This window comes from Chinchilla lanigera, unplaced genomic scaffold (assembly GCF_000276665.1).
Source record: "Chinchilla lanigera isolate Chin_1 unplaced genomic scaffold, ChiLan1.0 scaffold00004, whole genome shotgun sequence".
Classification (NCBI taxonomy): Eukaryota; Metazoa; Chordata; class Mammalia; order Rodentia; family Chinchillidae; genus Chinchilla; species Chinchilla lanigera.
This window is the reverse complement of record NW_004955405.1, coordinates 19,952,464-19,968,008: the sequence shown is the minus strand read 5'-3', so window position 1 is coordinate 19,968,008 and position 15,545 is coordinate 19,952,464. Positions and strand designations below refer to the sequence as shown.

Below are 15,545 nucleotides of genomic sequence, written 5' to 3'. Positions count from 1 at the left end.
TCTAATAATTGTTATGAACACTTTAAAACAACAGAAAAGAAGAAAAATAGAACTAAGCATAACTGAACATCAGAACCAGCCTCAGTAACATTTTTCCCATTGCTCTTTAGAGAGATGCTAATTAAAAATGTATTAAATAAGCACATTGCTCTTAGAGATTATAATATGCACAAACAGTATCTTCTGTGCTTCCAGTTTTCTTTTCCAGCTGCAAATATTTACTGAGTGATACAGGTCAATAGAATGTGAGACAGTGCTAGAAAGTCAGGAAATTTTGCCTCTGTAATAAATCCGGTAAGACTCTACATTGAGAAATAAGCACCCCCAAAGTAATACTACAAAATGCGATGAGTTAAATGTCAAAGATAATATTAGAGTTTAAAGGAAATATTATAGGATATTAGAGTTTCAGGAAAGAAAAGAAAAGTCAACCGCGGGAAAAGCTTAAAGAGTTTTTGAAGCAAAAGGCACAGCAAGTGAAAGTCTGCTGAGGGGGAAAAGCATTTTTTTTTTTTATTTTGTTTGTTTTTGGCTTTTCTCCGGTACCGGGAACCGAACTCACGACCTTGCACTTGCCAGGCAGGCACTTTGCCGCTGAGCTAAATCCCCAGCCCTGGAAAAGCATTTCTTTGTCACATTCTAGGAAGGAAAGAGTGACAGGGTAGCTGCAGGCTAATGGCAAAGGGGCAGCAGAAGAATTAAACATTGCACAGGACCAGATCGTTTACATTCTCGTAGGGTCTGGTAATGAGCTCAGTTTCATTCTGTCTACAGTGGAAGAACATGCAGTGTTTTAAGCGAGGAAGTATGTAAATTGCCTTCTTTTATAAAGTTATTTATAATATTCTTATATATGTTTGTCATTTCTTTGAACATCAGATTTATGCTTCATTAATCTTGCAGAAGGTGATTTGGAGTTGAAATGAGTTATGTGGACCAAACTGTCTCCGGTTTAGATAATACTGTGCCCTCACATCCCTTCTTGCCAAAAAAATAAATTATTGTTGGTTTTTATTCTCTCATAATTGCATTTGCTTTTTGGAGTTAGTTATTCTACATTTAGTTAATTATTTCTAAAATTATTTTATTTTGTTCAAACTATGCCTTAAAAAAGAATTTCTCTCATTTTCTCCCCATAATTATCCTAGTTTTTCTGTTTGCTTTGTTGTTTTTGTTTTTGTTTTTTAACTCTGAACAGGTCCTCCAAAGAGGTGATTGGATATTTTTTGTCTTTGTTGTGGGTATGGTTCTTCAACCAGGGCAAGGGAGGCACATGTTTCATGCTCACAGTTTGGTAAGCCTTCCTGCGTCTCTCCGTGCCCCTCTCTTTATGATGGGAAATCCCCTGGTCTGAGGGACGGTGAACCCCATGAGTTATAGTTCCACTCTTTCTTCACCACATCCCAAAAAACTGAAGCCCAGACTTTCTGACCACACAGATCAGAGCCAATTCCAAAGTCTGTATGTGCTTCTCCCTAAGAGCAGCCGTGGCCTGCGTGTACCTTAGTGCATAAACTTCTAGTTCTAACGAGGGGCCAGAGCACTCCCGATTGCTGGGGCTGTGGAAGGCGTGAAAGCCCTGGCGGGAGTGCCTTCATGTAGAGGCAAAGCAGAAGACTGCCCTGGGAGGAGCCAAAGGTGAGAAGGGATGGGAGCTGGCTCTACTTCAGGTTTCACAGGTGGATGACCAACTGCTGTGGTGGAATTGCCAGATGGTGGAGAAGTATTGATTACAATTATTAATAAGAATGTGGTCTAAAAGTCAGTATAAAACTATGTTTTCATGGACAACAACACAATACATTACGTTAATTTGAGAGTTTTGTTAACTTGATTTATAATTATTAGATATTTAGATTTATGGGCTGTGAGTCTCTGTTCTTTCACCTAGGCCTCATACACACATGAACTCATCTGTCTGCCCCTTGCTATGAGTAATACAATTTAAGCTAGATGTGGTGGTGCATGCCTGTATTCCCAGCACTGGGAGGCTGAGGCAGACGGGTTCCAACTTGAAGCCTAGTTAAATTCATGACTTGGTGTGATCCTGTCTCAAATAAATAAATAAATAAATAAGGCCAGAAATGTAACTCCTTGTGAAAGCCCTAGGTTCAATCCATAGTATCATTTAAAAAAAATCAATACATATGTCAAATGTTTGTATACATTTGCATCCAGGTGTATGTGAAACTGAAACAAAATGTTCATAAAATAGTTACACTTAACTACTTTCAATGGATTTTGACATTTCTCATGTATTATCAACTGAGGGATATTTAACCTTTTAACCATGCTAAGCTTGGAGGCGGCTGCTGATCTTTCAGTGACCTACACCACGGGAGGCATTGAGCACGTCTCTGGCACATCATCTGCAGACCTTCCCCAGCTGGCTGACCTCTTCTCACTTCTCAGGCCTATTTTCCTACCATTTCTACTTTGAACTTAATTACTCTGAATGAATCAAGCTGAATTCTACCTACTTAAATTTTTTTGATTGCCGCATGATAATTGCACAGATTTATGGGATAAAACATGATACTTAGATACAAGTAAACAGTATAATGATCAAATTGGGATAATTAATATATCTATCACCTTAAGCATTTATTATTTCTTAATGATGAAAGCATCTAAAATTCTTCTAGCTATATTGAAATATACTGAATTGTTAACTGCAGTCACCCTACTCTACAATAAAACACCAGGATTTATTCTATCCAACTGTAATGTTATGCTACTTGAATAATTCCCTCCTTCTTTCTCCTCTTATCCCCAGCTTCTGAGAATGACTTTTCTACTCTAAACTTCTATAAAATTCATTTTTCATATCCCATATAAGCTTTTATATGAATCTCTCAATGCATATCAGCTGCTGTCAACAATGATTCTTCCAAAAATTTAGTCTTACATGGATGCATTATTGCTTCCCTCTATCAGAAACAATTTTGATTGATATTCACAAATTCTGGATAAAAATAACAGAAAATCTTCTTCTTTTGTAGATCCCAGATATTCTACATTATATCCTAATAAGACAGTTGTTTTTTTTTTTTTTGGTTTTGTCTTTGGTTTTTCTCCGGTACCGGGAACCGAACTCACGACCTTGCGCTTGCCAGGCAGGCGCTTTTGCCGCTGAGCTAAATCCCCAGCCCCAATCCTAATAAGACAGAAAAGCAAAATGTATGTTTCTAACTCCTCCTTCAATTGAATATTCAAGCAATGAAATCCAAAAGGAGGATGGGCTTATGAATCTGTTTTCTTGAAAAGTGAACCCTCAAGTATAGCCCCATATACATGAGCTTGGCTGGACTAGAGGCCATTGCTGAGTTAGGAAAAGACTCAGAAGAGGCAAAGTTAGATTTTTCCCTGGTTCATTACTATGTAATAATTTCTAATATTGTCGAGCTTCAAGTGGAAGATTCAGTATGCAAGTCTTCAGGGGTGCTGTTTATATCCAGGTCAGTAGCCCACACCAAGGCAAACATTCTACAGAGTATTCCTTCCTGACTCCAACACTTCCACTAACAAAAGGCTACAAGCCAAGAAGGTTGGAATAAGTAACCAGGATAAATACCTTTACAAATTTGGAAAAGTGCTTTTCTATAAGTCCTTTAAGTTGATCCTGAGATGTTTATGGAGCAAAGATTACTGAATCAAAGTCATATAGCTTTGTGGGCATACGGAGCTGAAATACATAGATAACCACTGTGCAAATATTAAAAATGACCTGTGGGTGAAAAAAGGCGGCATAGAAACTACAAGATCTAAAGGATTTTCAAATATGAGTACTTACTTTAAATAAAGTATTAACCTGTCCATGTATCTTAAAAGATTAAAGAGCTTATTTTTCTAAGCTTGAGGCTTTAAAATTTTTCCAAAACTAAATGTAAGGCAAAGAACTTTTTCATACTATTTGAATGTCTAGCTATCATGTGGCTAAAGACATTTTTCCAGCAGTTCTTACTATTCTTTCTTTTGTCATCAATGTTTTCTTATCTGCTCTATTCATATACAAAATACATATTTGTTCCTTAGAAAAAGGGAAAAAAAAAGGTGTCTTAGCTTCATATCAACCATCCGCTACTGTTTTACATTTTGCTCCTCTTTGCAAGGAAACAGTCTCCAAGGATTGTCTCCAACTGTGTCTTTCCATTTCTTGGCAAGCTCCTTCCAATACAGTCTTCACCACATCACTCCACAGAAACCACTCCCATCTCGGTCATCACTAAATGAATAGTGATAAATACATTAGCTTATGCTCAGCCCTGGAGGTTGGTTGCTTGACCACTCTCCTCCATGATGCACTTTCTTCTCCGGCGTTCTGGAAAATTCACTATTTTTCTCTTACCTTACCATTGCCTCTACCTCCTTTCTTGAATTTTACGCTCTTTCTTGCCTCAGTTTTGAAAAGTCCCAGGGCTCCGTCTTCTCTCCTTAAGTCTCTCAAGTCATTTCAATGAGTCTCACAACTTTAAACACCATTCATGTGCTAGTGACTAACAAATGTGTACCTGTGGTAAATAAACTAAATATGTTTACTGATTAGCTGTTGAATATCTCTAATTGTCTGTCTAACAGACATGACACGCTTAAAATGTCAAAAACTCATGTATATACCCCCCCAAACGTTGGTCTGTCTTCTATCTCCAGTGATAGAAATGAAACCTCTTCAGTTACTCAAGCTAAAGAATGTAGAATCAACATTGTGTTCTCTGTTTCTCACCGCACATCAAAGTATAAAGAAATTCTATTTGCTCTACCTTCCAAATATACTAAGAATCTGACCATTTCTCATTATTTTGACTCAGTGATGTAGTCTCAACAACTGTGACTTCTCACATGAATTGTAATCACCTGCTATAAGGTCTCTTCTCTTCTGTCACGGGTTTTCTACAGTCCATTTCAAAACAGCATGAATCACTTTCCCCATGCCAGAGTTATAATGATGATATTAAATTTTAATATTGATATGCATGCAACCTACTTGATAACTTATTAGTTCTAAGAGTTTCTTATGCTCCTGGACTTTGTTTGTATGATGGGTGCTGAACCCAAGGTCTTTGTATAGAGTGACATCCAAAACTTTTCTTTCTTTTTTTTTGTTTCCAGCAGGGTCTTGTTAAGTCACTAAGTTACCCAGGCTGAACTCAAACTTGCAGTCCTTCTACCTCAGCCTCCCAGAGTTCTGAGATTACATTAAACTTTTCTGTTTTTGGACTTTTCTAAGTAGTTAAGCAAATAAGGAGGTTTTATTGTCTCTGCTTTTCATCTTCTACTTTACTTTTTTTCTTATATAATGGTTAATATTTTAATATAATGTGGAATGGCATGGATTAGAATAGTATACTTGACTTTATAAAGTCAATCTTCAGACCCTCAGGCTGTATAAAGTTTCCAAAATCTAAGCTTTGATAATAATGTTACTAAGTGGTAGATAGTTTTCATCTTATTTGGACATCCGTTCTTTAAAAAATTTGTTTTTATCAGAATAAGATGCACTCATGTCTTAAAAGTAATTTATTGCATTGACAGGTATTCTGGTAGTAAATTATATTCCTTTTTCAAGGGATAAGCACTTTTATTTTTCTATTTTAAACATAGGGGCTGGGGATTTAGCTCAGCGGCAAAGCGCCTGCCTGGCAAGCGCAAGGTCGTGAGTTCGGTTCCCGGTACCGAAAAAAAAAAAAAAAATTTTAAACATATATACATATCTCTGGTGGAAATAAAATTTTAAAACATAGAAGCTAAAACTTTCTTGTGCTTGACTCATCTTTATAACTCCTGTATCTACATTGGTCTTTCCCATATATAATTGGTCTTTCCCATATATAATTGGTCTTTCCCATATATAATTTCCATGACCTGAGTGAGATACAGATGAGTTGAGGTCTCTTTCATCATCAAAATACAAGAAAACCCAAATAACCTATATAACAGTAGATCCAGTAGAATTCTCTTGAGGCCATTCAAACTCTGCTTGAATTATTCAAGAAGCCTGAACACTTAAGCAGATCACTGAGACCAGTACTTTGCAAACAATTCATGAAGAGAATTGAAAGATATGATTAAGAGCAAGGAAGCAACCATTATTAAAACTACTTATTTCATCTTCCAAGTCCTCAAAGTATCATTTCTGAAAATACAGTCGGTGTTCCCTCAAATGCCATCTACACAACATTGCAATCGCCCACTAACTTCCAGAGCAGGTAAAACTATCTCATACCACCCACTGTCCTGTTTTTAGAGCATGAGCAGCGACAGTGCCTACCAGAGTGGCTTTGTGAGAAGTATCCTCATTCTCTAAATATAGTCTGCACACACCAATGTCCCTGACTAGGGCTGCTGGACTCAGGTCCTGGTCTGTAACTTCTGTTTCCTTGTAGAAAGTTCTCCTGGTGAACTCCTGGAGATACTTATGATTTAATACATTATTTTAGTCTATCAGAGGATAACATGAAACCTCACAATGGAAAGGAGACCATTCTTAATTTTCATATCTCCCTTGAGGTTTCCTGGTAATTATGTCTAATAAATCCCCTCTCCTTAATATCAAGACAATGTGCAAGAGACATTTTTTTGTGAAGGTTTTATTAGATATTCTCCCTCTTGGGTATATATGCTTACTTGGTTTATATTTCCATATCTTACTAAAGTACATCGTGATTTATCAAGGAAGAAAGATCCATACCAGTGTTCCTGCTTTATCTTAGAGCTGAACAAAGGAATATTTGAAGACTGTTTATTGATGACTTTCTCTGACTAAATATAGAAAAGACAAATAAATTAAAACCTCTGCACACACACTTTATCTCATCATTTCAAACTATACAAACTGTTTAGAACTGTGTAGATGAACTTTTTTCCATATAGTCCACCCACATATTTATTTCATGCTGTAATGTGAGGCATAGATATCTTTTACCTTTACAAATTGTTAACACTGATCATGACAACATTGAATAGAAATTTTCCATGTTTTATTAACATACAAAAATACAGTAAATTGGAGTTTATAGAGTCAGAATTGGGACCCAGTAAAGCGCTTTCTTACTAAGCACAGAAGTTTGGGTTTAACCTTTAGCACCACAAAAATAAAATGATTGGATACAGTACAATGGAAAGGAGGTACTATCAGATTGCAATCATTGATATAAATAACACGACACTGATAAGTCTTTGTCAGGTTGAAAAAATCTATTAAAAAGAGAAAGTTGTATGAAAATATTTCATTGTGGGTGAAAATAAGTAATATGTAGAAATAAAATAAAGATAACACAAATCCAGACAAGGAGGTAATTCATAGGCACAGAAATAATAGAAAAAATAAAACCTAGAACAGGCAGTTTGTTGTGAAAGTTAGTGTAAATCAACACTGTATTACTGTATTCAGGTAAAAAATTTTACAAGGCAACAGAATGAAAAGGTGAATCCTCAGTGATTCTAGAGGCTGATGATAAAGCCTATTAGTGAACTGTAGTAATAAATTCTGGAACCATTCATTTGATCCAAAGAGGAACACTGGAAGACTTTAGCCAATGGAGATGCCATTACATATATTTCTATTTATACCTGCAGGTAAATACACTTCTTTCAATACTTCAAGTCTTCAAATTTTGACCTACCTCCAAATCCACAAATATACTTTATCTGCCAGTAGAGCAATGACAAACAGTAGTGATGGCTAACATTTTTTTCAATACTTTCTTAAGAACATATAAGTGATAACTATTCTGTCTCTGTTGTAGAGTTCATAATAATTACTTTAATTTGCTAAAATATTTAAATTCTCAATTTGTGCTAGACACTATTAAAAGTGTATTAGTTATACATGATTGTTTAATCCATGTAACAAACTACTAAATACAGAAAAGAGATTGAAAACACAATGTATATTGTACCTGAGCCCACACTAATAAGTAAAAGATTAAGATTTCAACCTAGAAAGTTTGGGTTCTAGTGTTATGTTCCAAGGGATTCTTCTTTCCCCTTCCTTCCTCTATCCTTTTCTTTTTCTCTTTCTCTCTTGTTCATTCAGTTTTTTATTTACCCATTGATTCAATCATCCATTGAAACTCTACAGTTTATTTAGCCTGTACAACATGCCAATGCTAGATTGAATGCTTAAAATATGAAGGATCCTGCCTGAAAGCAACAAAAGAGGACACAGAAAAATAAGAATATCAAAGAAATTAGGCAACCACACAATTTCTAAGGACCAGAAGGCAGTAAGCACTATGGAAGGAAGTATTTCAAGGTCCTGACGTCGGGGTACATTAGATTTGGCTTTATTGTTTTTTATTAATTTTCTTATTTTAGTTTTTATCCAAAAAATCAGAACTGACCACCTAGTTCAAACTTTGCCCTATGAATGGCCATATTTTTTCTCTGAATTAAGATTTTGTAGCACACAATTCACAATTGTTATTTTAAACTCTGCATTGAGTCCTTAAGTTTCTTTTGTATTACATAAACCAACTCTGTATAATTCTGCAAACCTCGAATGTACGCAAAGCAAGAGTAGTATTTATATACTACATATCAATTATTCCCAACCAAGACTGTTATTGGAATCCTCAAAAGTGTTGAATGAGAAAATATTACATGCATGTCATTCCAGACCGTATATAAGTGTGGGCTCTGAGTATGTGATTGTTATAATCTTCCTAAGTCAGTCCATTACTCAAGTGGGGGTCAGAAACACTGGTCTATAATTATCCAGATATTTATTTGCCACATCTAATTTAGTTATCAAATCTGAAGAACTATATGGCATAAATATAAGAAGGAATTTACTGTAATACAGTGATTCATGAAATATGCATAATGAAAGATAAAATAATACATCTAAGTAATTGTGCTCTTTATTCTAATACCATTTTTCCAATGAAAAGGCCTGATTTCTTCCATTATTTATGAAATATGGGAAAAAACATCATAGAATGGATATAAAATATATTGACTTTCTTGGAACACTTCTATACTAGAGAATGTCCAGTAGTTACTTCGCAATTAATAATTCTATTTTTTCACTTTGAGTTTGGTAGACAGTTAAATTTCTGATATGTACTTAATTAAAATATTGATCTAATACAACTTTAATTTTCAGTTATCTAAATTAATACAACCAATGCCTCTTTGTTAGTAAGTATAAATTATATTTGTTATTTTCATAGAAATTATTAGACATTTTCAATATCCATCAAATTTAAAAGCAGCATCTTTTAATCTAATGAAAATGTATTATGTTGAAGTTCTAGTATTCTCATAATGCTTAAACTGGACTACCATTTGTTTCACTATATCCAGTCATCTTATTTTTGTGCTGCTAGGGGTTAAAACCAGGGGTTCATGCTTACTATGAAGGCACTCCACTGAATTCCAATTCTAACACTATAAACTCCATTTTACTGTACTTTTATATGTTAATAAAACATGGGAAATTTCAATTCAATGTTATCATGATCAATGTTAACAATTTGCAGAATGTTAAAGATACCTATCTATTCCTCACATTACAGCATGAAATAAATATGTTGGGTGGTCCATATGGAAAAAACAGTTCCTCTACACAATTTCCATTACCCACACCCAGAACTATGACAAACCATTCAGTGGTCTAATTTGCTAATCACACACCCTTCATCTCAACATCAATTACCCTAGATCCAACCACCTCTGAAAAGCCCCACCTAGGACTGCATGAGGCTTTACAGGGACATCTAGACACAAGACACATTTCTCTTATTTTATTCAAAATATAATTCACCATCCTTCAAGAACTAACTGGAAGAGTATTATAGAGTGTCTCCTTTCTGTTTTAACTACTTAAATATTAAGCAAAACAAAACTTCATATCACTTTATCATAGCATATAATGCTTATTTGTGTGTCACTTTTGTGCTTTGTAGAATTTTCTTGATGTAAGGAACATATTATCATATTTTTAAAGATCATAAAAGTAAATACTTTCCATTTCACACAAAACAGGTGCTCAAAAATATTGCTGAATTTATAAAAATTATATACATTAAATTTTAACACCTGAGACTTTATTGCATTTGATAATTAATTGTATTTATCACAAATATATAATTGTACAACTGAAAAAACTTGAATATTTTCATGGTTGAGTGTTGGTCAGCTTTTTTTAGAAACAACACAGAAAACATAAATCATAAAAAGAAAAACCGATACATTGTACTTCACTAAAATTAAAAAAAAAACAAAACAATTAAAAATAGTTTATTCTAAACAACACCAACAAAACAGTGGAGAGGTAATCTACAGGCTGGAAAAAGCTATTTTCAAACTATGCATTTGTGATAAAGAGCTTGTATCCAAATGTATATACAAAGTTAATATATCTCAACTATAAAAAAAAGCAATTAGTAAATACACAAAGTATGTGAGTGGATATCTACACAAAGAGAATAAACAAATGGATAATAACTACATGAAGAATTCTCAACATCGGTAGTCATTATGAAATGCAGATCAGTGCCATGGGAAAGTACCACCTCATAACTTCTAGGTTTGCTGTTATAAAAAGACACTGTGTTTTGGGGATGATAGGAGACAGTGGAAATGTCATGTTTCACTGGTGGGGAATAAATGGGACAACCACATGGGAAACGATTCCTCACTGTGTGCAATGTGGAATTGCCACATGACCCAGCAGTTCTACTTCTGGCAATCTAGCAAAGAGAACTGAAAACTTTTTCCTGCACAAAGAAATATACAGTCATTCACATCAACAGGATTCACAAGAGCCAAACAGTGTAAATACATTAACACTTTGCAGTTGATGACTATATGAATAACATCCATACGATGGAATGCTATTCAGCAGGAACAGAAAGAGCACTGAGAACATCAGAACATGGATGAAACTCAAAAGCATGCTCAGTGAATGAAACTAGTCACATATTCTGTGATTTCATTTGTGTGAAAGGTCCAGAATAAATAACTTACAGTGACAAAAGCAGTTTAGTGTTTGCCTAAGGCACAGGTGGTGCCCACTGTAATAGATTAGTAATGTTATGTGGTTTCTTTTCAGGATGATGAAAATGTTTTCAGATTAGATTGAGTTGACAACTGGATAGCTCTAAGTATGTAGTTTACATACACTGCTGAAGTTTTAAGATGTGCCATGTGCAATATATCAACTCCCCCTTGATGAATGTAATCACATACTCCAAACTTACTAATAAAAGTTAAAATTAAAATGGTGAATTTTATGATATGTAAATTATATCTCAATAAAATTGTTTAGGATAAACATTTACTTTAGCTGTAATTTAAATATTTGTCAGTTAAGTTAATTATTACAGTTTATTTTAAAGATATATCAAGTTAGCAATGATTTGGAAAAACAACAAGATAATCTTTTGCAAAAATATAAATTACAGTTTTAATGTGAACATTCTACTCTGAAGTTATAAAAGTATACAGTAAGCGCTTCTTAAAATATCTATAAGGTGATTTGAATAGGTAAAGAAGTTCATAGTTTTCAGAGCTCTGGGGGTAGGTCCATAAAATGATTGCATAACATTTATGAAAGCCCAGATTTGATCATTATCACTGAAAATAAAAAACATAAATGTTTCATAAACTCATCAGAGAAAAATAATAGATAAAAATATTTCTGTGTATAGTCTTAAATTTCCAAGTAGCTCAAAGTCTATGCAGTGCACACCTGCTACTTAAAGAATTAAATACATTAACACTTTAAAAGAGTTTTATTTTAGTTAGCTGACTACTGTTTTGTATTTTGTTAGATTTCCCTCACCTTGAGCCAATTAAAAACATAATATATTGAGCAAGACTTTAATGGACCTCAGGTGCACAAAACTTTAGTAATCATTTTTTTCTAATTAGAAATTAATAACATTCAATTTCACAAAAGTAGTTGCCAAATAAATATGTAGCATATATACATTATTTTTTTTTTTGTCTTTTTTGAGACAGGGTCTCACTGTGCAGTTCAGGCTGGCCTTGAGCTCACTTTGTTGCCTAGCCTGGCCTTGAACTCACAAGGATCCTCCTGCCTCAGCTTCCCGAGTGCTGGGATTACAGGAGTGTGCCACCACGCCCAGCTGCATATATACATTATAAATACTGATGTATATGTGTACATACCCACATCATATATGTATGCATACATGCATTTATATACATGAATGCTTGGTATGTATTTATGAATTTTCATCTACCACACAGCATGTACAATTTTAATTTGTTGACTCATATATTTAGAGTCAGTAAAGTAAAGTGTACCTGAACTGAACCAGGAATTCAAAGTTCTACATTTTATTTCAGATCATCACTGTGTAACTGCATACATCTCAATTTCTCCCAAGTTCTTCATAATCCACAATTCAAAATGAATGTTTTCAGTTATACAAATGTTTTTGTCAAAATGATGCTTTGACTTTTAGTTTTTAAAGCAAATTTATTAATATATAATTTACATAAAATTTTGAGCACACAACCTGAAGATACCACTCCAATCAAGACGTGGAACTTTCCAGTCATCGTTAGAAATGCCTTTGTGCACCTTTGAAGTGAAAGCCATCCCCTCCCCAGACTCTGACAATAGCCTATTGGCTTTTCTGACACTGTATACTAGAATTATCTTTTCCTGAATGGAATCACACACAGTCTGTATTTTTTTTTAATCTGACTGCTTATACTCTCAACATAATGTTTTTGGGGTTCATGGCGTTTGATTGTAGATATCAGTAGTATATTCATTTTCAATGTTCTAATATAACAGAAAAGATTTATTTACTTGAAAAATAACAGAGACCTTTATTTTTTCAAAAGTGGTTTTTTTTTCAATTTATTTAGTGTCTTGTGTAAATGCAATTCATAAGCGGACCCTGTTTATTACTAATTCATCTCTGGAGTTACAAATTGAATTGACAGGTCTAATCCTTTTGAATCTATTATTGACCATCTGGTCACAGATTTATTATAATATGGGCACCGACTTTTATCTAATAAAAGGAGCAATTGATGTTCCAAATATGTAGGGGCAGTGGAGTGGATGCTACATCTGTCAGCTACAGTTCCCTCCAAAATCTTTTTCTCTTGCTGTTGGCACTGTTTCTTGCTGAGGAGTCAAAGCAGCGAACGTGTCTAGGAAGTGCTTTTAGAGGGGAACCGTGAGCTCGGACAGTGCACGGTATTCTGCACCACTGATTGAGAAGTGTCAATGCATAGGTTTGTAAAACAGAGTTAGGACTTTTCAGGGATTTTGTCGTAATTGTAAATATCTTAGTACAGAACTTACAAATAATTCACATTTGATAAAAATTCTACCTTCTCTGAAAGAAGGGATTCCTTTAGGCAGCTGAAAAAAGGTATTTGAGTTGGTTTTGTCTTTTCTGCCTTTTAATGTTTATGTCCAATCCTTTGTGCATGCTTTTGTTGTGTGAGGTTATCAGACTTTTCAACACTTCCTTCCATTTGCCTGCTTTTCCCTTCTCTGCATTCTTTTATTTATTTATTTATTTATTTATTTATTTATTTATTTATTTATTTATTTTTGCTGCCTTTTTGTTCTTTCCCTCCTTTTACCATGATTGGTTGTGTATTACTTCCTCCCCACCTCACTCCAAAAATACATTCATACATACATACATACATATATAGGCAATACATAAAGAAATGGCAATCGGCATTCTCCTCCAGTTGGAGGAGAATTATATGTTGGAAATCATCTCTGTCAGATTCCACATATAATTTCAAGACATCATATTGTACACAATAACACATACTAGTTTATCTATGTAAAAAGAAAGAAAGCGGTGTGTCTGGAGGCTCCGCGCATCTGTTTCTTGCTTTAAGTGCTTGGACGGAACAGTCCTGGGACTCCCTCTTTCATTTTCCATTGCCTTCCAGTGACAGACGTCGGGACAATTTCTCACCAATGTCTTCCTTCCAGGACTGGCCAACACCGTTCTTTTGTGGGTGACTCCTTGTTGCTGACCAGCCCTGACCTCTCAGATTTGTCAGAATTATTCCCCTGAGGTAGGGGCTGCCTTCAACTACCTGGTGAACCTGCACCTGTGGGCCCCCTCCACCTGCCTCTCTCTGAGCTACTACTTCGAGGTGATGATGTGGCTTTGGCGGGCATGGGCCATTCTTCTGCGAGCTGGCCAAGGAGAAACGCCAGAATGCCCAGCATCTCCTGAAGATGCAAAACCAGTGCTGCAACCAACCTGTCTTCCCAGGCGTGCAGAACCCTTCTGAAGATGAGTGGGGTAAAACCCTGGAAACCATGGAAGCTGCCCTGATCCAAGTTCTTCGGGAGAAGAACCTGAACCAAGCTCTTCTGGATCTTCATCCCTCGGGCTCTGCCATGACAGATCCTCATATCTGTGATTTCCTGGAGAACCACTTCCTGGAAGAGGAGGTGACTTTCATCAAGAAGATAGCTGACCACCTCAGTAACCTCCGAAGGCTGGCGGGCTGCCAGGTCGGGCTGGGCAAGTGCCTATTGGAAAGGTTCCCCCTTAAGTACAGCTAGGAGACCACAGAGCCCAGAAGCCTCTGAGGGTGCTCCTACTTCAGCTGACCTCAGGGCTTCAGCCTAACCCTCTCCTTCTAGCCACCAGGCAGCTTTTTCACCTCTCTGCAACACCCTCCCAAATCTTGGACCAAAAGAAAATAAAGCCTTTTGCAGCAAAAAAATAAAACTAAAATTAAAACAAAGAAGAAGAAAGAAAAAAGAAACTCATAGGACTAATGGGAAAAATGGGGTTTACACACAATACTTAAAACTTTATTATCATGTAAAAAGGACGAAACTAATTAAACTACCCATACAATTTCAGAAGACATGTTACTTGGTTAATAATTGTATAAGTATCAACATAAATATGGCTTTTTGCTGTGAAAATGCTGTGAAGTTTATTGAAAAATGCAGATGTCAGAAGGGTTGAAGGCTTTCATTTATTGGGAAGTGGTGAATAAAGAGGTATCTGAGATCAGGCAAAGTTTAACACAGATGTGGATGGTGAGTTTACAACACCTTCAGGAGGGTGTGGTCAGTTGTTAAACAAGTGAAAAGTGTGCACTTGTGGGTTTTATGTATTCCTACTGGGCTTGGATCCACTAGGTGGCAGTTTCTGTATTTCACCAATGCCTCTCGGGTACAAAAATGCACATGACAGAACACAAATTGACATAACGTTCACAATTTTTCCTAATAATCTTATCATGTTGGAACAAATTTGTGCCAGTCAAGAGTGGCAGGACTGCCTGTACTTTCTGTACCTTTTCATTGTACTCTTTTATTTCTATGGTGTGTTGTTTTCTCTTCCAAAGTTACTTCTCCCCAGTCGCTGTGCTGTTCTCAACACATAACTTCTCCAATGCAGTCAGGTTAAGAAGTCTCCTTTTCTTTTTTTAAGTATTTAATTAACCAATAACCATTGTATTTCCTTTCAAGCTAACAAATCCATCACCTCATGCACTTAATCTTTTTGTGGCAACAGCATTTGACATCCAGTCTGTCAGCCACGTTGAAATATGGAATG

At 35.5% G+C, this 15,545-nt stretch overlaps 1 protein-coding gene and 1 pseudogene across 13 annotated transcripts in view; both read left to right on the top strand.

Annotated features, from left to right (window-relative positions):
- Nucleotides 1-15,545, top strand: part of Ppfia2 (protein tyrosine phosphatase, receptor type, f polypeptide (PTPRF), interacting protein (liprin), alpha 2) — a 453,918-nt gene that overhangs the window by 323,658 nt on the left and 114,715 nt on the right. The gene's annotated exons all lie outside the window — the stretch shown is intronic.
- Nucleotides 6,248-14,533, top strand: LOC102010543 (annotated as a pseudogene).